Source organism: Rhyacophila brunnea, unplaced genomic scaffold (assembly GCF_057557595.1).
Source record: "Rhyacophila brunnea isolate RB1 unplaced genomic scaffold, BYU_Rbru_1.0 scaffold_17, whole genome shotgun sequence".
Lineage (NCBI taxonomy): Eukaryota > Metazoa > Arthropoda > Insecta > Trichoptera > Rhyacophilidae > Rhyacophila > Rhyacophila brunnea.
This window is the reverse complement of record NW_028232827.1, coordinates 7,266,771-7,292,754: the sequence shown is the minus strand read 5'-3', so window position 1 is coordinate 7,292,754 and position 25,984 is coordinate 7,266,771.

Here is a 25,984-nt window from a genome sequence, read left to right as displayed (position 1 = left end):
AAAAATATTGTAATTTTTTTTCGGACAAAAAACAGAAAATAGTATTTAGGAATAGGTAGTTAAGTGTGTCGTTTTTGTATTTACGTTTGGTTTACATTGCATTTATTATTCAATTATAAAAACTACTTTGAAAATTGTAATTGATTAACTTTATATTCATTGTTTGTGTTGTTTTGTTCTGCTATCGTATTATGTTGAAAAATTATTAACGATTTTTTTGTCAGTAATATTGAGTAAAGTGGGTATTTACAATTTTTCCCACAAAAAAAGACAATTTTTAACTGCATATTTCTTCAGTTTTAGTGCATATTTTATTGATTTTAAGTGCATACGTGCATGCATATAATCATGATTTTTGTTGCATATAAATCCGCTCCCTATTTATAACAAGCAACACCAGCCGCAGCTGTATTACGCGGTATATTATACTTAACGTCATGAACATCTAGCGTCACCCGAGAACTTTCGGCGAGTCGAAATTCCAACAGTTTTACAAAAACACGGGAGTGGGGGGTCGCCGGCAGTTTGAACCTGGTAGAGATCTGGCAGGTCAAAAACTGTCCGTCTATGGGCGCAGCAGATTATCTACCAAAGATAACTGTATGGCCGCCATTACGTATTAATTGGCATGTTCAACCTGTTACTCAAACTGTACGTCTATGGCGATCTTATGCTACGTAGTGACATACTAATTGCGACAAATTTTAACTATTGGTTACTTTTAATACCCACTTATCAGCGCTCTTCCAAATTAAGCTACTTTGGCAATCGATTTTTATTTCTTAAATCAAAGTAGATACCTATTACTTCGATTACTAACCGACGTCGTAGATTTCTCCAATATTTTTTATGATGTAACTTACTTGAACTTGCTAATAAGTGTATTTAATTAAAAAACAAAACATTGTGGACATAAATGTCTGCTTTGGGGGGGGGGCGCATTAACTTGTCTTGCACCCCTCGCTAATGTTTTCCGATAAGCTTGACACAAGGAAACGGTTCTAATCCAGAAGACGTCATGGTGACCACGTAAATTATTGACAGGTGTATAAAAATTCATATTTTTTAGGACGTCAGGATTAGAAACCATCCCTCGCAAGCAGAAATGTCTCAAAAGCAGAAATGATATTATATTGTGCCTTTACAAACATGAAAATGTTATCTTTTCTCGCTTAAGTTGAATACTCTGTCCAATGGAGCGTATCCGGAAATTTGGACATAAACAGTTCACCGTAGGACACTTATTTGTGCGCCGCAGTGCGTGAAATATGAGTTCGTGTAACATTAATTTAATCAACTGACGAGTTCTTCGTTGAACATTTCAACGTGGAGTATATCTGTATCGCCGCTTTCCGATAAGCAATTTGGATTCAGAAGAGGCAAATCAACAGTCGACGCCATTAGGAACGTGATTGCCATCTCTGAAAATTCTCGCCGTAAATACGTCCTAGGAGTTTTCCTGGACATTGCAGGTGCGTTTGATAGTGCGTCCTGGCCTCTTATACTTCGAAAGCTTCGGCTGAAGAGACTACCAGGAAATTTGTTCGCGTCGATTCAAAGTTACTTCACGAATAGATCGATCGAGTTTCGAGTTGGATCAACAACAATAGAGAGAAACACCAGCATGGGATGTCCCCAGGGCTCAGTCCTCGGGCCCCTTCTCTGGAACGTACTCTTCGACGATCTCCTTAGAATTCCGCTTCCAACCGACTGTACTGTCATTGCCTACGCAGACGATGCGCTGCTGTTGGTCGAGGCCGACAGCAGGGCGAAGATTGAGAGCACTGTTGGCGAAGCCTTAGCATCAATTGAGGCTTGGGGTAAACTAAATAGACTATCATTCGCACCTTCCAAGACAGAAGCCATTGTCCTCAAAGGACCGAGACGACTGAACTGCTCGAGACCACCCACAGTCCGATTCAGTGACACGAGAGTGAAAGTGTCGAAGATCGTCACCTATCTAGGCGTCAAGATGGACACCATGCTAAATTTCCAACACCATGCCGAAACCCAAGTCCACAAGGCTGGGGTGGCCTTCCAGAGGGTCGGCCGCATGGCTGGTGAAGGATGGGGCTTAAGAGTAAGGGCGCTCAAGATCGCCTACGGCGCCATTTTTATGGGAATCGCGGCTTACGGCGCCAGCGCTTGGTGCCCGCGCATTCCCAAGAGTGTCAAACTTAGAGCCTCTCTTTTAAGAGGACAGCGCAGCGTGCTCCTGTCCATTACCAAGGCCTACCGTACAACCTCAACTGACGCGCTCCCGGTCCTGGCCGGTATTCTCCCACTTGACCTGCACATTCAGGTCAGCGGCGCTTCAATGCTGCTCCTCAAAGGTGAGGAGGCTGACGTTGGTGATTTTCATCTCGTCCCCCCCCCTCGACAAGCCGGCGAGGGATTAGCACTATTGAAGCGCAAAATTAGACTCATGTCGCTTGACGCGGCCATTAAGACCTGGCAGCGAAAGTGGGACGAATCTACTAAGGGCCGGCTCACATACGCGTTTTTTCCAGACATACAGTGGCGAATGGAGATAACCAAGTATTTGACTCCAGACCATTACACCAGTCAATTTGTGACTGGCCATGGTGGTTTCGCTGGCAGGCTCTTTGAGCTTGGACTTGCAAGCCGTCCGACATGTCCATGCGGAGGGGAAATACAGGATGCCAATCACATCCTGTGGGAGTGTCTGAGTATGTGCTCCGAACGGGAGGAGATGCTCAGGTCGGTCCAACCAGTTGTTGGACCCATCGGCCCGTCCGACCTGGTTGCTACTAAGGCCAACTATCTTGCATTCAAAAAATTTGCGGCGTCTTACTACGGGCGTGAAGATCTCTTCACATAAATTTTGCTGCCTGTATGATTAGCTTCGTTCTTTGATATAATAAATAAGTAGCTTCATTTTCTTTTAAGTAATTTCTATGTGCTTTTTCTCTCCCTGGCACTTTGAATTAGAGTAAACTCAGTAAACTCAGTCAGAGCTCACTCTGAGCGTAGCAACCTAAGTCTTGGGCACCTTCTCCCAGGACACTCCCAGGCCAATTTTTAGATGCTTCACATCACCAATTGACGGGTCCCGTGATACTCTCGATTAAGACCGAGTGTGGTGCGGGGCGGGTTTGGTGGAGGGAATTTAACTTCAATGTACGTATGCTAGGTTAGCAGATGTCTTTACTAGGTTAGGTTAGATTATATTAGGGTTAATCTAATTGAAACAGTACTATTTATGTAAACTATCGGCGCATTTTGTAAGATACGTACAAATGTATTCCACGATGAAATGTTCAACGAAGAACTCGTCATTTGATAAAATGTTATACGAACTCATGTTTCACGTATTGCGGCGCACGAATAAGTGTCCCACGATGAACTGCGTACGTACAACTTACGTGTAACCCCACTAGAGACATTTAGGAAATATTAGAACCGGATGCTTCTAAATATTCAAATAAAAATAAATATATTTTACCTTTTTGATAATAAGTTTGGTACACGGTGTTTTTGGGTCCATAAGTTGATCAAAGAACAGTTTTTTTTACATCTGGTGGAACGTCACAAAACTGGTTAAAGGTATGAGTTAGTGTCGGTAAATATCTACCATTAATTAATTTGTATTGTCTCTCCCGTTGCTTAAAAGAATACAATAATAATTAAAAATAAAATAGTAAATAAACGTTTTTTTGTCTATATTTCAATGAAGATTAAAATGAAATAATTACACATTTTTTGCGTTCTGGAGGCCAATTTTTGAAACAAACCGTATGTAAGCTGTTCAAGCAGGTGGCTTCGATTATATTTCTACTTCGATTCACATCTAAATGTCACAAAGGCTTTTGAGTTTCTCACGTTGTTCCGGTAGAGGCGCAAGTTTGTCGATATTTTCAATTTGACGGATCAAAAACAAATTGAATGTCATATCGTCGTAAAGCTCTGCTATTTATTGTTTTTTTGGCTTTTAAATATTATTGTTGGAAGTGTTATTTTGTATGTAAATTTTTATTATTATTTTGTAATAGAGCTACATACATATTTTTTATTATTATTAGGTTCGTGCATCGGGAGTTCTGTATACATTCTCATAATATTTACCATTGTTCTGTCATAGCCCGTCGTGAGAGCATAGACAACAATATAATGCAAACGCGTACGCGACCATAAATTTAATATTCGTCCAATATTTCCGTTGCATTATCGAAGCAATATGCTTACTTTTGTAGCTATTTCGCGTTTTCAAGCAGGTTTTCATATTTTATGGTACTTGATTCAAAAATTGGCCTACTGGATGTCGCTAAATACTATCTATAGAGTGTATACGGCAGAGTTACGGGACGCTGGTATCACCTGTAATGACGTAAGAAAACTGGTTAGCGACAAGGATTCTTGGAGGCACTGTGTGGTTTCCATATGCTCCAAGGGGCACCAATTGTGGATTACCAAGTTGTTGGGAATTTACAAAGAATAAATTGCTATTAATTTAAAAAAAAATATTGACCAGTTACCTTTTTGAACTGGGTGTCTTTTAAAAGGGTAATATTACATGTAAAAATAGTGTCATTTTTTAAGTCCTTGAAAAATTTACACTCTAACTCTGTGACGTTAATCTTGTAGGGTCCTTGACATAATTTCAAACCATAAAATCTCTCGTTGTATGGACCCTAGAAAATGTCAATGTTAGAAGTACGGTAAAGTTGATTATATTATGATGTACTTACACGTAACTAGAGTTGGGTTTCGTGAATTTCCCGACGGGAATTCTCAAGAAATTTTCGAGATTTTCCATCTTGAATCTCGAGAATTGAAATTTTTAGCATTTCGGGAAATCTCGGATCTCGAGAATCTTTTCTCGGAGTTCAGGATTTCCTTATTATCGAATATTAATTGAAAAAACGATTTTCTATATAAAAAAAGTGGACAGAAAACACAAAACCTTCAAAGGCTGATCGGGGCACTTAACACAATTAAGCCAACGTCGACTCAAAATGAGCGCAATTTTAGCAACATCTGGGAATGTTGTGTCTCAAAAGCGTACACGATTGTCAGATGCAACGATTGACAGTCTGTTTTTTGATATTCTATTTTAATATGTAATGTATTGAATTATTTTTGTTTTCCTACTTCTATTTTGTTTGTCATCTTACATAAATAAAAAAAATCATATTTTCTTGGAATTTGTCTGTTTTTACACAGATTTTAGGATTTTTACAGGTTTTTTAAAATTTTCGGATAACTCGAAAATTCTTTTCTGGAAATCCCGAATCTCGAGCATTCAAAATTTTATCATTTCGGGAAATCCCGAAACACGAGATTGAGATTTTCTCAGAAAATACCCAACTCTACACGTAACTATGTAACTTTTACTTTTTCCTTTACGATATTTAAAAAAAAAATCCATTCTGGTGGTGTTAATTTTCATCAGACACAAAGAAATTTTTCAAAAATTTCCAAGAAACCACGGTACAAAAAAAATCATTCGGTATTGCTTTGTCCAATGTGTGGACCAATCAGCGCCGAGGGTTGTTGTACGGATACCGTCCCGTCTACTACGTGATTAGTCAATGGATCGCTTTTCCTTTTTACAACGTTTTTATTAGCTCGTATTCTTGTTTGTCCGGTGGTTGTTTCTCCAGTACAAATCTTTCAATCGATTTTTAGCTAACTTCCCGACTAGCTAGACATTTGAAACTTTTAGAATATATCAGAACACGATGCCAATGCATTTTTTAATACTTTTAGCCATCTTTAAGCAGAATTGAATTCATTTTCAGTTAATTCTGTTTTGTATGGAAAGTAATTTCAGAAAAACCTGTAAAAAGTAAAAGACTATTATTGGTTGCTAAGGAGGTGATCCTAGCAACTAAATTATTAATAAATACGTGCGTTACTATGGAAATCAAAATGAAATGTTAAAATGACATTTCAGAATTCTATATTTGTTTGTTTGTTTGTTTGTTTTTTATTTACTTCATATAAATTACAAGTTTGAGCATAATAATTCAACAGAAAATTTAAAAACATAGTATATAAAAAGTTCTTTTTATCTTGTAATTATCTAATATTAGTGTTGTCTCGCTTTACTGACTATATCTTCATTGAATACATACGTTTTAGTTTTTATATTAAATTTGTAAGAATTTGAAGTGCAGTATAAAATATGTTGTTAAATAAATACAAATTCTTCTTTATTAAATGAGTGATATCGCTGGATTACTTTTTTTATATGTTCTAATATTATAATGTATTGTTATGACATATAATTATAATATAATGACATACCTTTATATCTATACTTATCTATTAAATGTCTTATCACTCTTTTCAATCAAATATGTAATCATTTAACGGCCCACATGCTCAGCGTAGGTCAAAATGAAGCCTTTTATGGAATTGTACCGTTAAAAAAAATGGTTAGGTACATGTTCAAAGACGCGCGTTACTATGATCTTACTCCCTACTTCATTTATCGTTTGTCAATTTATGGCTACGGCCGTATGTTGTAGCTTAACTACTGGGAAATGCCTATAGAAATGGCTTATTTCAAAAAAATACTACCTTATTCTTAGATCAATAATTATTATAAAGCAATCATTATTCGTAGGATGTTTAACACATTTGAATGCTCAAAGACATAGCTTATAATAAATATCTTTAGATTTATCTTCAAATGTGTTAATCGTGCCCATTTTTTGAATAGTAAAATGCCTAATTCTTGTCAAATTTGGGATCACAGAGATTATCAATATAATTTTTTATCGTGAATATTTTACTAAAATTATCTCGTCATAAATGATACTAATGGTTTTATAAATGCGTTTAAAAATTAATAAATGTAAAAAATCTTAACACTACTGCACATTCATGTACCGAATTATGTCTATATTCTAAAACATTAGAGCGAGAGGTTTAAAAGAATACTATTTTATGTAATAAAAATACTTTATGCAGTCATTAAATGTTAAAAATAAATATAAAGGATAATACGGCTTCAAAATTATATAAATAGATTATCTACAACGTTTAAGGAATGTCCAGTACTACCTTATTCTTAGATCAATAATTATTATAAAGTAATCATTATTCGTAGGATGTTTACCACATTTGAATGGTCAAAGACATAGCTTATAATAAGTATCTTTAGATTTATCTTCAAATGTGTTAATCGTGCCCTAATTCGTAAAAATGCCTAATTCTTGTCAAATTTGGGATCACAAAGATTATAAAATATATTTTTTTATCGTAAGTATGTCACTATATAATGTTAACTAATGGTTTTTAAATGCGTTATAAAATTAATAAATATAAAAAACACCACTGCACATGGATGTACTGAAATATGACTGTATTCTAAGACATTAAAGGGAGAGGTTTAAAAGAATAATATTCACAACATGACATGAAACATTATTATAAAGAAGAAAGAAAAATAAAAGTAATAAAAGGAATAAAAATGAAAATATAAAAAGAGAACATAATAATAAACATATAAAAGCAGTGAAAATACAATTAGGTAAGTATACATATTATAGAACTTCAAAAAAGTACACCGAGTTTGCTAAGGAGACCCTATTTTAAGAATTTATAAAATAGCATCCACCTAAACTCACCTCACGCAGGTGGAATACATCAATATCGGAAGCAATTTGGTTGAACATAGTTATCGCCCTCCCAATTGGCATTACTAGTGGCAGGTTGGTTCTGCAGCTTGGGAAAATAAACAACGGATGCTCCCTATTTCCAAGATAGTTATCAAGGACACACAGTTCAACACTGCCCAGAATGGCAGAGTTCTCATTTATACCTCGTATAAGTCGAAAAAAAATACGTAGCTAAATAAAGATCTCTTCAAAAAGTGAATTATATTAGGTATGAAACTTACAAGGCTGTTCTTGAGATTTATTGCACCTATGGCTTTGCTTGCAAAAACAAGTAACAAACATATTTTGAAAATAATTTGCGGTAGCATCGTGTTACTGATAGACTTAACAATAATAAAATGATAATATGCGGAACATCTTAAAATTGTCGGATGTAAAAATTTCGTTGAAAAAAGGAAAAATATTAAATTTTTAAATTATAATGACGTAATAAATTACAGGTTTTATCAACCGACAAATCTAAAAATGTGCAATGGGCATAATAATTCATTATGGCAATTTTATTTTTATGAATTTATTTGTTTATAAACGGTGCTTTAGAATAATATTTTAAATACTGCCAGTTAAAATATCTATATAATGATATTATACATATTATTATAGCAATACATTTATTGTTATATGTAATATTATCATTATATAAATATTTTTAACTGGCAGTATTTAAAATATTATTCTAATGTAACGTTTATAAACAAATAAAATTGCCATAATGAATTATGCACTATATTTAATATATAGATAACCATCTATTATGATAAATGTTTTTGAAAGTGTTGGTGAAAAAATGTTGATCGACTCTTGATATTGATAGTTTGTCTGCATTCCAAATAATGGAATGATTCGGCGCTTCATGTGATGCTTCACATGCAAGCGTAAGCGGGCTTTCAGACGGGATACCGGTGTCCAGCCACCGGCGTGCCTCGATTCCGCATTTACACATAACTAAATGGGAGCGTTCAGACGGAAGACACTCGTGTCGCACTTTTTTTGAGCCACTTGCGTGGCTGAGATTCCGAATTTACACATTACTAAATGGGAGCGTTCATACGGAAGACACTCGTGTATACGACAATGGTACACTTTTCCTTTGCCCGCCACAATGTCAAGCCGCTAGAATATATTTTTATTGATGCAGCGATGTTTTTGTTACCTATTGTCCATTCATTCAACTCGGTCGCAACTGGGGCGATCAAATAATAATTAACACAAAGGCTGCTTTGATGGGCATGTTTTTTTGGCTAAATATGATGATACGCTCGATTAAGACTTTCCAGGTTCGTTTCTCGGCGTAATTCGAGGTATTAGTGACACATATTAGTATCTGTACTTTAGAGCCAATAATTACGTAAAAAAATCATCAAAATGAAAAAAAAACGTTATATTCTTTCATAACCTATCAAATAATACCTTAGAAACAAATAATCATTTTTTAACTATTTTATGTAAAACTTGTAAAAGTTGCCGATCAATGTGTTACTTTTAGCCATCTTTAAGTAGAATTGAATTAATGTTCAGTTAATTCTGTTTTGTATGGAAAGGTATTATTGTCGGTTGCTAAGGGGGTCTTAGCAACTAAATTTTTAACATAAAATACGTGCGTGACTATGGAAATCAATATGAAATGTAAAAATGACATTTCAATATTATGAAATATTTATTCAGTATTTCTATCAAGTACAATAAAAAGTTTTTATTAATACATAGAATTGTCAAGTTTATATGATTCAACAGAAAATTTAAAAACGTGGTAAGTATATAAATAGTTCTTTTTATCTTGTAATTATGGATAACGACAATCGTTTAGGTATTTGGAAGGCAAGCAGGTACCTAGTATTTTGATTTTTTTGTGGGTATTTTGTACGCGTTGGAGTGGTGATTGTAATTTTTTTTAGATACCTATTAGCAGTAATAAAAAGAAAACAAAAATAAAACACAATAATTTCTAATTGAAAATATATTTTTTGTGGGTATTAAATAACAATACATTATAATATAATCACAATTATATAAACATGATATTTATAATGTTTGGTTGCGCCAATTCCCAAGTCGAAACTGTTTGTCGTAACTATCACACATTTATCACTACCCTTAACCCGATACACAATTTCAACCTGTTAATGAAATATATTACTTGTCTAATCAATCTAGTTTAATTTTCATTAGTGTTATTGAACAGTGACGCCTGTGAATAAAAATTGGAACAACTATATCAGCACATTTTGTTCACCAAGAGAACTCCAAGTTTTAAATAAAATTTAATTCACTCAAAAAAATATAAAGAATAATAGGTGCAGTTTTTTGCTGAAAGGCAATACAATGTTATTAATGGCTAATGGGTTAAAACAGTTATTATCCCTTTTCCACATTAAATACCCGCTTTTCTACTCCCAGAACACATTATTGACAAAAATTAGTATAACATTATAATATGCATCGCTCGAAATGGAAAAGTTTACGAACCGGAGCGCTCGACAATTTTCTGAAGATATTTACATAGTTATCAAATTTTATGTGTACTTCATAAAAAATAATGTGTTACATTTTCTATTATATGGTATCTAGCTCAGACGGTCAAAATATTTTTTCCACGAGACGGAGCGATAATTTTATCGATGTCACGAACTGGAACGGCGCTTCGGTGCGCTCCGGTCCATTTCGAGCCCTGATAATATGTAATATAAACTATAATGTAAATTTCGGTCCCTACTCATATTTGACAAAGTTCACTATGTGAACGAAATACATGTCGTAAAAATGATGTTTATATGCGACGAATACCAAATTTTAAACCCATTCTATAAGTAATATTATTAAACATTATTTATCACATATTTATTTTTTACCATGTTCAATACTAAGAAGATCATAAATATGCAAAAAGTTGGTCCTAAATCAGACCAGACCCGGGATTCGAACACGGGGCTCACGACATTATTAGCTGTTGCGATCATGGCCCCTACAAGGGGGGGCTGACAGGGCTCTAGCCTAGGGGCCCCGGCTCAGGGGGGGGGGGGGGGGCTGACAGCGTGGCAGGTCGACCATATGAATGAAAAAAAAAATAATAAAAATTCGCCTGTGGCTCTATTTTACTTCATGTTATTACCATTTTAATATATATGGTTGTACGATGCAATTTTTGGTTGCTGTGTGTTGACACTCGACAACTCTATAATTCTGTGTGAAAAAATCGCTAAAAATACACTGAAATGTATTTGATCTCGAACACTATTTGGAAAACGCCACAGTAGAGCGTCAGGCTGCCTTTAATCCTAGCGATAGGTAGGAGGACCCACCAAAGATCCTGGCTAGGGGCCCGCATCATGATGTGGGGGCCATGGTCGCGATAACTGTTATGCTATCGTCGGCGTTAATCATAACTTATGAAGGGAGTGGAAATATTCCTTGTGTCTTAAATAACATGACGTAAAACAATAATCAATAATAATTTAGTTTTCCACATAGAAATTGCTTAGCCAAAAAGATATATATTATATAAATTTGCATCTTTACATGTGAGCAATATGAAATATGAATTTTAACAGTTTCATCATAATAATATATTATGTATTTATCGCTACTACCATATTATTAAAAAAAAAACTTTTATTTTCATCACGGAATGATTCTTGCTGATGTTATTTGGAATATTCTTGGCTTTCACAAAAATACGACTTTTTAGCTGTTTAATTGCCAATTGATATGCGCATAAAGCTTATAACAGGATTAGTAACTTACCGAAAACAAAATCAGACATAAAACATCGTTTTACGCCGTCAACCGAAAAAGTTTGGTAACTCCAGTTATAAATACATAACTACTGTATTTTTTTGGCTTAGCATGTTCTTTATTATATTATACTTACTTAATTAATAATTATTTTGCGAATTATACCCAAGAATTATGCTCCAAACAGGGGGAAATATTTTAAATTTTTTTCGTTATTTCGGAATAATATTCCACGCAATATATATTTTCGTTTGAACTGGTCCCTTTAGTTACGTATTTGAATTTTCCATAGAACATTCTTCCATTCATACAGTTCCGAAAAAAATGTGAAACATTAATTGTGAACGTCTTGAATCCCTAGAAATGAAAACACTACTTTACTTTATGTAGGTACATATTCTACTTTTAGTCTTATCTTATAGTCTTATTATTTAGTATTTTAGTCTTATAATCTTAAAACAGTTGTTGATAGAATGATAATAATAGATAGATATATTTTATAGTAATAGATGACTGGTGTACTATAATACAAACTAAATGACTTTCTGCATTCAAAGCGATCAGACATAATATTGTTATTAGTTGATAAGTAATCATAATTCAGCAACTAATTTCATCTGTATTGTTAGATTCGATTGCCAGCCGGCTGAAACATAATTACCCATAACTAAGTATTTAGTTAATTCGTGTGATTACTGGATACTTACTGTAATAACCAAATTGTGTTTGTTTTTGTAAAATGGCTTATTAACAAGTGATTTCATGTAAAAACACAATCCTTAAATTAACTATTTTTTTCTTCAACGAATGATTTAAGAATATAACATTCTAATTATTGAACATACATCATTTTGAAAACACTTCTGAGAAATTATATTATAACCAATAGAAAAAATCGTTTTGAAAAAAGTAAGACACCCCGCAGGAATCGAACCTACATCTCTCGGGTATCGCGCAAACGCACATAGCCCACTATACTAAATGAATCATACTTAATTACGACAAATTTTAACTATTTTCCTTTTATTACTCACTGAAGTGCTTCCCAAATTAAGCTACTATTTGGCTATCGGCTTTTGTATTTTTAAATCAAAGTAGGTATTACTTTAATTACTAACCGACGTCACGGATCACTCCAAGATTTCTTGTTTGTAACTTATTTGAACTTGCTAATAATTTTTAATTAACCATTTTTTTATTCAACGAATAATTCACATGTAAGAATGTAACATTCTAATTATTGAACATAATTTTGAAAACACTTTTGTGTTTTCTCTTATCGCTTAAGGCCATACCTTAGTTGAGACACGGTCTAAAAAGATCGTCGCTAGGCGATGCGCGGATTGCGGGTCGCGGGTGCAAATGAGGCATGTCAAACCAAATATAATTTGTCTTATAAATCCAACCTGTGTCCATTTAATGTTCTGTTTATTGTTTTATCAGTAACAATAATAATATATTCATTGACATGTTTTCTTTTTAAAGTAAATGGGTAACGTTTTAAGTTATCTTTACACGATTTAAGAATTATTACGACCGTCGCCATCACAAAGCAAAATGACGTGTTTCCAGCTCATTCTATCTCCGAATGGGAATTGAAAATTATTTGCCGTTTCACTGATGAATCACCTTAAGGTAAACTCTGTCTACCAGAGGCATCTAGGACACATTGGAACCGGACGCTTCTAAATATTCATATAAAAATAAATATATTATACCTTTCTGATAATAGGTTTGGTACACGGTGTTTTTGGGTCAATTAGTTGATCGATAAATATTTTTTTTAATTCTGCTTGAATATCACAAAACTCTTTAATGGTATAACTTAGTGTCGGTAAATATCTACCATTAATTAATTTGTATTGTTTCTCGCGATGCTGAAAAAAATAAAAATTAATTGTAAATAAACAAATTTGTCTAGACACACTCCAAAGTCAGAATTTTTTTTAAATGATAAATATACATTTTTGGCATGGAGTCCTAGAGTCCTGAGTCCTGGAGGTCAATTTTTGAAACAAGCAGTATGTAAGCTATTGATGCAACTTGCTTCTATTTGTAAAAGAAATTATACTTTTGGTAGATTAGTCGGTAGATTGTCAAATTTATTGTCATCATTAAGTAAGATTCCCGTAGTTTAATTGGAAAAACATACTGGCGCAAAACCAGCAGATACAATATGTTCAAGTCATCAGGCATAAGTTGATTTTAATTCAAAAAAAACCTATGCGATTATTCTGTGTCTCACATAGCACATGATAATTTTATTGTATTGGACCAAAACTCATCTTTGCCACACAGCGGTTATAGTCGATTCAAAGTGCTCATGATGAATTAAAATTATTTACCATTTCAACATTCACAATATTTATTTATTTATTGATATATAATTTTACTCAAAAATAATACTTACATAAAAAAATATAGCCTCAAATCCTGATACACAAACTTTACAATGAAAAATAAATATACACTCCAATATAAATAAAGTTTTATGAAAATAAATTAACAGTGTAGAATGTTAGTTTCCAGAAATTTGTTTAAAAACATATATATTTATTATGACACAATATTGGTTATGTTTACAACACGTGCTGTTTACTTGGTTGTATTGAACGACTAACTAAATGACAGTGTGCGCATGCACATGTACCCTTAAGACGGAAATGAATATAATCATAAAAATTACGTGTTACATCGGCGCGCGTAATTTTGTCACACGCCAAAAATAATTGACCAGTTACCTGTTTTATCTGGGTGTCTTTTAAATAAGTAGTGTTACATGTGTAAATGGTGTCATTTTTTAAGTCCTTGTAAAATTTGCACTCTGCCTCTGTTACATTAATCCTGTGGGGGCCTCGACATAATTTCAAACCATAAAATCTCTCGTTGTATGGACCCTGGAAAATGTGAATTTTAATATAAGGCTAAAGTTGATAATATATTATAGTGTACACGTAACTATGTAATAAGAAGTTAACACTTCCTTTAAGATGATATTAAAAAATAATCAGTGACGTCCCGTGGGGATAGGTAGATTGAGCGTCGCCGAAGGGCCGTTCATAAGTCCAAATGATATCTGATTGATATGTATTTACTGTATAATGCCATCGATTTAATTTTTTTTAATTAGATGTAAAATTGATGATTCTATAAATAGCTAAAACATGAAGATTACGAAGTGCATATTAACTTAAATATTTGTAATCAAAGGGACTACGTCACCTAAAGTACTATTACAGCAACGGTTTGGTTAAGAACATTATGGGAAATAATAATAGACGTTGTGGAATCTATCTAAAAAGGTTATCCGCAAAAATGTTGATGAAAATGAAGCAAGGTAGGTGTATTTTAAAATTTCTCAACAGGACTGGACTCGTAAATAAAACGACCATGACTTCTCAAAATTCTGCAGCCCCTAAAAAGATTTTTAAATAATATTTTACACGTCATCAACTGTTCAACACAAACATAGACAACTCCAAACCAACCCGGCTCGTACCAGGTTCGGCCTTAATCAAGTATATCTCGAACAATGACATCAATATGGACGAAGCATCTGGAAAAAAAATGACACTCACTTTTTTGTCGGATATGCCGAATGGCATAATCAGTTCTAACGCCATTACAATAAAGGTGATATTGCTATAAATTCCCGATGCGTGATATCGCATAATGGAAATTGCGTGACGTCTACCTATACATGTGCGAATGTCGCTATGCGCAAATTTACTTGCTAGCTACTGTACTGAGTGCGTTGTCCATTAATAATGTTATTGATCTCAAAGCACTACTTTTTTGCTATGAAGCATCAGTAGTTTTTATGCCTGAGAATATCTCAAGAGCAGATACCCATGACTAAAATGTCACCACATACTTAAGTGTACTTTGATTAAGTTCACAGTGAATTTGAAAAAAAAATTCAGATAGAAAAATAAATGATTCTAATTAATTAAAATAATATATAGTAAAAAAATTAGCTAAAACAATACGGACTATCACCTCCGATGGAAAGTGAGAGTGGTAATTAGGTTTTTGTCGTCTTCAGGGTGATAAGAACACATCGGGTAGTTGAAGTAACGGCGAGGTTTATTGGAGAATAAGATAACAGTACTTAATTATAATGTCGTGAATTATATAAACATGCCCGAATGGTTGAGGGATAACAGTAACACTACTGTGCAGATTAATGTCCGAGGTGGTCTCCATCCCTCCAAACATTTTTTTGTCTTCGAGCTCGGAGAATTATACTAGCCACATCCACATTCTTGCCCTTTCCCCGTTTTTGAACTTGTGCGAGAAACAGAGCTCGAACAGACGGGATGCAAAAAAATATTGACGGGGGGACGCCTGATATTATACTCATATTTTGTCCAATATTTTTTAGACTAGAAGACTTAGGTTGCTTCTATTAATTACCTATGTAAGGATATTAATACTGGCAAAACTATGCTGTTGACTGATAATAATGATAAGTATTAATTATTTTATCTACGGCTTATAGGTACTGATGGTTTTTGTGTTGATGATTTTGGATTCATTAAAACTTACAGAATTGCTACTTGCTGAATAACTACAATTAATTATAACGTATTTATACTGATGCAACATTTTTAAATATAAAAATATGATAGATTAATGTATGGGAAGTACGCAAGAATTTACATGAGTACATTAAGGGCTGAACTCAAGATTATATGCAAGTTTTGATGTAAAAGTTTACAAGGGGTGGCTATAAAATGTACTTATGTGCTAAAAATTTGGGTTTGGGTCGAAATCCCGAAGGCCGGAATCCCGAATGCTGAAATCCCGAATGGCCGAAATCCCGAATGGCCGGAATCCCGAAGGCCGGAATCCCGAAAAATAAAAAAATACAAACACCAATAAATGCGCAATTTTTACAAGAGAGACAAAAGCCCATTTTTTCTGGAAATATAAAAAAGCGAAAAATATTAACATCAATCATTGCGCAATTTTCATAACAGACAAAACCCATTTTGGTACTGTTCGGTTATACGGAATACAGCGGAAAACGCATTTTGAAAATAGCCGATAAACTGAATTATTTGTTAGTTTGGGTTAGTTTAGGTTAAGTCAGGTTGGGTTAGGTTAGGTTAGGTAAGGTTAGGTTTGGTTAGGTTAACCTAACAAATAATCCAGTTTATCGGCTATTTTCAAAATGCGTTTTCCGCTGTATTCCGTATAACCGAACATACCCCCATTTTTTGCGGAAAACGGGTTCTGCAAATTGCGCATTTTTTTACAGGAGAGACAATTTTGAAGAACAGATGGATTTTGTCATCAATAATTGCGCAATTCAAGATTGCGCAATTATTGATGTTTATATTTTTTTTATTTTTCGGGATTCCGGCCATTCGGGATTTCGGCGATTCGGCATTTCAGCATTCTGGATTTCGGTATTCAGGATTTTGGATTTCGGGATTTCGGCTTTCGGGAATTAGGCTTTCGGGATTTCGGCCTTCGGGATTTCGTCCGGCACCCTAAAAATTTATATGTCTTGTAATCAATGTTGCTCATATTTCTATGAGTTTGCTCGATAATGATTCCGGCCTCTTTAGGGTTTGAGAGGAGAATTCTCTATATGATGACTCTTTTGAGGGGAGCGGGGGTGACAGGACATACAAAACTATGAAAAAAAAGTTCTTCACGTCCACAATAATAAGACGCCGCATTTTTTAAACGAAACAAAATTGGTCTCTGTTGGTTGGACCGATTTGAGTATGTTTTACCTTTCGGAAGACATTCTTTTACATTCCTAGAGAATGTGGTTTGCATCCTGTAGTAGTCCGCCAATGTTTGAAAACTTTATTTTGTTTAACTACATACTTTGATCAAATAAGTGGTTAAAACGTGTCTAATATAATATGGTCGTGAGTAGAGTTGGGTTTCGGGAATTCTGTAGAAATTTTCGAGATTTTCAATTCAAGGATCTCGAGAATCTTTTCTCGGGATTTCTTTATTATCAAATATAAATTGAAAAAAAAACGATTTTCTATATGGAAAGAGTGGACAGAAAACACAAATCATTCGAAGACTGATCGGGGCATTTAACACAATTAAGCCAATGTCGACTCAAAATGAGCGCAATTTTTGCAACTTCAGGGAATTTTGTATCCCAAAAGCGTACATGATTGTAAGACGCAGCGATTGACAGTCTGTGTGATTTGATATTCCATTTTAATAAAATGTTTTGAATTATTTTTGTTTCCCTACTTGTATTTTGTTTGTCTTTTTACGTAAATAAAAAAAATCATATTTTTTGGAATTTGTCTGTTTTTACACTGATATTAGGATTTTTACAGGTTTTTTTTTAATCTCCCGATATCTCGAGAATTCTCGAGAATTTTTGTCTGGAAATCCCGAATCTCGAGATTGAGATTTTCTCGGGAAATACCCAACTTTAGTCGTGAGAACCAGTGCATCTTAAGGAAAATAATATAAGACCTTTGGGACAAAAAATGTCAAAAAATGAATTATAACTTTGATAATTTAAGGACAAATTCTAATTTTTGTCAAAATCAGACTTAACACACACTAGGTTTGAAACTTACAAAACTTTCCTTGAGATTTATTGCACCCACGGCGTTGCTTGCAAAAACACTTAATATACATATTTTGAAAATAATTTTCGATAGCATCATGTGTTACTGATTGACTCGACAATAATAAAATAATATGAGGAACTATAGTTTTTATGTAAAAGTTCTCCATGAAAAATGGAAACTATTTTTTTTTTTAAAATTATAATGATATAAAAAAACACAGATTGCACTATCAACCGACAAATCTAAAAGCTCATCACAGTTCAATTCAGTCGCATTAAAATAATATTTTAAATATGTACTGCCAGTTGCCAATATTTACAAAATGTAATAATACCATATAATATGACATAAAGCATCGTTATAATATTATATTATCATTATACGAAGATTTTATTTTATAAATTATATATCGACTTTGTTTAGGAAAAAGGGCGTAACCCTCGATTTTTCGAAAAGTGCTTTTATTAGATATTAACAATGTATACAACTAAATACACGTTCTGTAAAAATGAAGTAAGCCGCAAATGCCGGTTTATTACATAAATTCAGGTTTTAATTGAGCTTAAATTAAGTTTTAATTTAAGGAAAAAAGCGTTTACCCTCAATTTTATTGATTTTCTGTAATAACTTCTTTAATTATCAGTAGATCGAAAAAATATTACACTAAATCATCAATCATCATGCACCCATATCTGTGCTTATTAATATTAAACCAAAATCATTCAAAAAACGTTTTTTGCCTCTCCAGTAAAATTTGTTCTGTGTGGGTTACGCCCTTTTTCCTAAACACGGTCGATATACAGATAACCATCTGTTATGACAGATGTTTTTTTAAAAGCGTTGGAGACAAAATTTTCATCGAATTCGGCGCTTCGCGCAATGCTTCACATCCAAGCGTAGGGCTTCTTGATACGCTCGATTAATCCTTACAGCGCGAAAACCACAGCTGTTGTATCCTGATTAGGGGGCCATTCGATATAATTAGCATGTTATTGAGATGTGGTGATTAAAAAGAAATTAAAAAAGCTTTCCAGGCCGTAATTCGAGGTATTAGTGACATCTATTTTAATGTATATTCTGTACTTTAGACCCAGACTGTCTCTAATAAAACTTAACTAATAAAATCTGCCGAAAATAATTTAAGCACAGATTTTGTCCCTAAATATTATCATTAAAATTCTTGCCCAGTTAACAACCCAATTCTTAAAACAATAAATTCATAATGATAGAATAATTGTATTATTCCGAAAGTGTTCATTTAAGATTTCATGTAGATACATAGAACAGATAAATAATATAGAAATGTGAAAGTCAGTTACCCTGAACTAAGGTTTTAAACTGTACTGTTCTGTAAAATATCCACATTCTAGATTTATAAATATTATTTTATTCCAAGGAAGTTGTCGATTTTATGGCATTTTAAACACTTTTTGTTTTTTTTAGTAGTATTTTATTATCAATATTATTGTAAATGGGAATTGAATAAGGAATTGGGTAGGTGAGGTGTAATGAACGAGAGTCAAGGAGGTGGTCGAGAAATACCATTTTATTTAAAACATAAATTGACAATTATTGTTATGACAGTACAAATTAATTATAGCAATCGACAGTATATTGTATTATAAATAATTACAAGATAAAAATAACTTTTTATATACCAAGTTTTTTAATTTTCTGTTGAATCATATACACTTGACAATTCTATGTATTAATAATTAAGGACAAATAAGGCAATTGTCAACAAATCATTTTTTTTGCTATTTTGCAACAGACAAACAAACAAATATAGATTACTGAAATGTCATTTTGATTTCGATAGTAACGCACGTATATATTAATAATTTAGTTGCTAGGACCACCCCCTTAGCAACCAATAATAGTGGATTGGATTACGGATTTATTCCGAAATAACTGTCCATACAAAACAGAATTAACTGAAAATGAATTCAATTCTGCTTAAAGATGGCTAAAAGTATTAAAAGAATGCATTGGCATCGTGTTCTGATACATATATTCTAAAAGTTTCAAATGTCTAGCTAGTCGGGAATTTAGTTAAAAATCGATTGCAAGATTTTTACTGAATAAACAACCACCGGACAAACAAGAATACGAGCTAAGAAAAACGTGGTAAAATGAGTATTATCTTAGTTGTAAAAGAAATGCAGATAATAATTTTATCCTATTATGAAATGACGAGGTTTGCATTATTATATAAAAAAAATTGAATGGAAAAAGTTATAAATTCGTAATGTTTCTAGAATTATTTATCTGATAGAGAAAACAGACAAACTGGTCGTCTTGGCAACCTAATCTCGAAGCCCTACGTTTGGATGTAAAGAATTGCAAGAAGCGCCGAATTACCCCATTATTTGGAATATCGACAGACCATCAATATCAAGAGTCGATAGACACTTTTAAAAAACCATCTGTCATAACATTATATATGGTTATCTGCATATCTGTGGCGAAGGGTGACTTTTGGAAAGAGGTAGGCTGTGGAGTAACCAAGCTTGTCAGATTTGTCAGATATATTTACGGGAAATAAGAAGATAACCCTATATTAGGTACTACTGATGAATAGGTAGGTACACTGAATCGATGAAATTTCAAAATCTCAATTAGTTTGATATAATTATTTTACAAATAAGCAATAAGATTCAATTACGTATTTTCCTATAAACGTAATATACGCTCAAAAATATATTATCTATCATCTTTGAAAATATCCGTTGTTGTGTATAATATGTTCCATAACAATTTATACTTTAACCCGTAAAACTAGACATTTTAAATACAAATAAATAAGACAGACTTAGGTATAAATAACTGATAAATGAAAATCGCGAGATAAATTATTTTATATTTTTAACAACAATCAATATTTAAATGTGATTGAATCCCATAGAAATAATTTTTTAAATTATCTTCTTATTAATTATTTTGAATAAATGTGCGGATGAAAGCGCTAACTAAACAGCCTATGATTGCGGAATAAAAAACCAGACAGAGACTGGTGTCAGTGGCGTCACGTGACTAAAAACGCATACAAACCACATCTTAAATTCCCATCGAATATTTCATAACATACTTGAATCCATGCGGCAGTAGTTATGGTTCTAAACCTTACTAATTTATAATATAAAGCTATGTACTTCTGAATTTTGACGATAGGTGACTATCAATTATCTTGGATTTTTCAGTGTATTTGTTTTTTTTAATTTAAACTATTTGCTTGAAGATCTATTTTTCTTAGCAGGTAGGCTTTAAATAATCGCCTACTATCGAGCATTCGCCACTGCTGCATATATATAATGTAATTTTATAATAATACTATTTTATTTAGAATCCATGCAGTCTATATTTAAGTGATGCTGATTTAGTTCATAATTAATATTGTGCATTATGTTAGACAACGTCAATAGAATTAAGATGTACCAAAATGATATGGTTGTAATCATTTTGCTGTCGACTAAATAAATAAAATATTAGGCGATAAAATATTTTAATATATTATGCATGTTATTACGAAAAAATGTTTAAACGAATGATGTATAGTTAATGACGATCGTTTTGGTACCTATTTGACTGACAAGCAGGAAGTATTTTAAAAATTTTGTTAAGTGGATATTTTGTACAAGTTGGCGTGGTGGTTGTGATTTTTTTTACCTATTAACTGAAATAGAAAAACAACAGTATTAAATTACAATAATTTTAAATTCAACATAATATATTTTTTGTTCTTATCAAATAACAATAACATCAGTCACATGATCAATAACGCAGAAAATTATTCCAAACATAAACTTTGCTATCACTCTTGCCAGTAACATAAAAATATCTCACGAACTCACACAGATACTGACATGACAGGGAGCAATGCGAGCCTATCTAAAAAGATTCAAATTGAGTGACGATCCCTGTTGTCCATGTGATGGCTACTTACACATCTCAAACTGTGTGGCATGTCATTAACAACGCCCTATACTAGAAAATGTGCGATGAACTCTCAGAACTCTATATAGACAGTATAACCATAAAATTTACCTCAAAAAACCGTATGGAATACTAAACTATAAAACAACACAAAAACACTATACACAATATTTCGTCACTGTTCTGGCAGAAGACACTAATTCAAAAAAATGTCAAATTGAGTTAGTTATACCAAAATGTTCCTATTTCAAACTTTACCGTCTGGAAACCTTCTTAATAAATTAACAGTCTTTATTTTAAAGTCATCCTTTTTACGATTACTTAATAAAATCACATGATAGACCATTTCAAACATTTTAACAACTTCAAAGTCAAATTACTCAAATCCAGTTAGTGTGTTCTGCCAAAACAGAGACGATTTAATTCTGGCCATAAAGAAATTTAATGAAAAAATGGTGGAACATATTAATAATTGATTGCACATCAATGAAAGTAAATTTAACACCTTGTACGAAAAGACAAGGGCATGGTTATTAAATAAAATCATATTATGTGCATGCACAGAGTGGGTTAGGTACTCATTTTTTGAACTCGAGACCCGTGATATTATAAGCTATCGCGGTAGCCGCTCGGCTATCGTAGGCGATAATCATCAACTACGAAGAAAAATGGTAATTCGTCTTAAATGTGTCTTAAATATGTATAACAATGATCAATTTAGTTTTCTACATGTAGAAATTGCTAAGCCAAAAAGATATAAGTATAAATTTTAATCTTTACATATTATTATGTATGAGCAATATGAAAAATTACCTTTTATTGGTTCGTCATTATATATTATGTAGTTATTAAAGAAAAACTTATTTCTTCATTATCTTCAAAATCAGACCCAAAACATCGATTTACGCCGTCAACGGAAAAAGTTTGGGAACTCCAGTTATAAATTCATAACTAAGTACCGTTACATTTTCTTATTTTGATTTTTGGCTTAGCACGTTCGTTATTATAATATTACATTTAATTTTATTAATAATTATTTTGCGGATTGTACACCAGAATTTCCTCCAAATTGGGGAATATATTTTTTTTTTCGAAAATTCCTTAATATATTCCAAGCAATATATATTTTCCTTTGACCTCGTCTCTTTAGACACAATTTTGAATTTTCCATAGAATCTTCTCCCATCGAAGTCTTTCCGATGAGCTTCTGACATGTTTAATGTGAACGTCTTGGTTCCCTAGAAATGAAAATAATATTTTTATTTACCTATTCTATCTTTGCGCATTGATCAATCTTAAAACGGTTGCCGATTGAATGACATTAATAGACAGATATATTAATCAATGACTGGTGAGTATACAACAATGGAATTATTTTCTCTTTTCGCTTAACCTGAATACTTTTTCGAGGTAATAGAGGCACATAGGTCATATTGGAACCGGATGCCTCTAAATATTCATATAAAAATAAATATAACATAATACCTTTCTCATAATAGGTTTTGTACACGGTGTTTCTGGGTCGATAAGTTTATCCATAATCAGTGTTTTGAATTCTGGAGAAGCGTTGCAAAACTGTTTAAAGGTATAAGTCATTATCGGTAAATATCTACCTTTAATGAATTTGGTGTGCCTTTCACGGTACTGAAAAGAATACAATAATTAAAAATAAATAGTAAATAAACAATTATTTGTCTATATGGGTGCCGGACGAAATCCTGAATGCTGAAATGCCGGACGAAATCCTGAATGCTGAAATCCCGAAAGCCAAAATCCTGAAGGACGAAATCCCGACGGCCGAAATCCCGATGGCCGGAATTCCGAAGGCTGAAATCCCGAAAAATAAAAACTATGTAAACATGAATAAATCTCCACAACTACCTAACCGAAAAAAAAAATACCTTCTACGTTTTTTAAAAAAGAAATTGCAATGAAAAAATATATGTTTTGTCAATAATTTTATTAATGAAAGTGGAAAAATCAATTTTTTCAAAAGTAACCCGGTATCAATGTAGATTAAATATAATTTAAAAACATTATTAAATATGACGAAATAGATATATTATAAAAAAATGTGATCATGTTTTGATGAAACAAATGATAATATAAATTATATTAAATTCTACAGGTGTTCTCTTTCTCTTTTTCTGTCAGTATTCAAGAATAATACCTACTCACATGAAACTACATTTTAATTTCCACCGACAAAGTTTGGTTATAATGTATTGTTTATAAGTAACTCTGATTTTCCACTATATATGTTTCTAATTGCATTTTCTTTTTATAAAAAAAGGTAGTATTTTTTGCTTTCGGGTGGTAGTTGGGAATTATTATTGTTTATACTTTTCGAGATTTCAGCCATTCGGGATTTCAGTATTCGGGATTTCGGCATTTCAGGATTTCAGCCTTCGGGATTTCGGCTTTCCGGATTTTGACCCAAACAAGTATAATATACTTACCCCAAAGTCAGAAAAACTTTAAAATAAGATATGTACACATTACTTGCGTACTGGAGGCCAATTTTTGGAACAAGTAGTATGTAAGCTATTCAAGCAGCGTGATTCGATTTGTATGAGAAATTATATTTCTGCTTCGATCTTCGATCGGTCGTCTATTTTAATTTTGACGGATCAAAAACAGATTGGATGTCGTAACGTAAAGCTCTATTATTTATGGTTTTTGGCTTATAAATATTATCGTCGGAAGCGTAATGCTTCAAATACACTCTATAACGATCGGTCATATATATGTCGAAAAACCCGTTTCTTATGTTGGCGTCCTGTGTCACAGGGTATCACAGAGTGTAAATACGATGTCATAGCTGTCATACAATATGTATGTATAAATGTCGGAGTGGCATAGATTTGATCATAGACACTAAAACGCTCTTATCATATATGTGCCCGATCGTCACATAGTCTATTTGAACCTTTATTTTGAATTAAAAATATTATTAAAGAGTTTATTGTTATTTACTAATATAGGTACTGTAACTGCGGATTGTAGAGAATGTGGATTTGAGGGTCTGGTAGAATGGAGCCATCATTTTTGTTAGTTTGTTTTTTGTAGGTATTTATAAGGTAAATAATTGACGTAAGTAGCATCTTTAAGGATAATTAAGGAATAAGTCGTTTTAATAATGCTAATATAGTGGTTACTAATAAAATATTAAAATTCCATTACCATATTTTAAGTAATTTTCTTCTTTACATGTTAACTTGAGCTGCCATTGGCCGTCAAATGAGGACAGACAACAATATAATGCAATTATGCCGGCGTTCCATTAGTACGAAAGTCAGACGATTTACAGTCTTTACATGACTTTTTTCGCGTGAAGCACCCCAGATCTGCGGACTTTTAAATTCGCAGACCGGGCTCGTTGAATTTCAAACATATTTGATCCGTCGATCACTATGCAATTTCGATTGACATTAATATGCGATCATTCGGACCGAAGAAAATCTGTAATTGTTTAAAAGATTTTCATTGATTTATTTGTTAATTTACACATTAGAAAAAAAGAGATTAATGAATTATTTTTTTATTTGTATTTATGAAATTCATAAAAGAAAACGTAAAACTTGTGTTGTTTTCACTGCTATAATATTTTAATGCAAGTCTACATATAAATAACACAAAATTATAGAATTATCGGAAGACATAACGATGATCGCAACTTTTGACTTTTGACAGCTGGACTTTTTATTCGTTCGTTGATCAGTAGCAGAGCATAGACAAATCGAACGATTTATTATCCTCGGACTCTGGAGTTTCTTTTGGCTCGACAATGGAGCGCTGGCATTACGCGATCATGCTCCAAGGGGCGGACATGGCTAAAGAAAAAAGAAGACTGACTAGTGGAATACCAAGTTGTTGGGAATTTAAAAAAACATAAATTGACATTAATTTAAAAAAATAGTCTAACAGTTACCTGTTTGAACTGGGTGTCTTTTAAAACGGTAAAGTTACATGTAAAAATAGTGTCAATTTTTAAGTCCTTGTAAAATTTGCACTCTAACTCTGTTGCGTTAATCTTGTAGGGGTCTTGACACATTTTCAAATCATAATATCTCTCGTTGTATGGACCCTAAAATGTCAATGTTGATA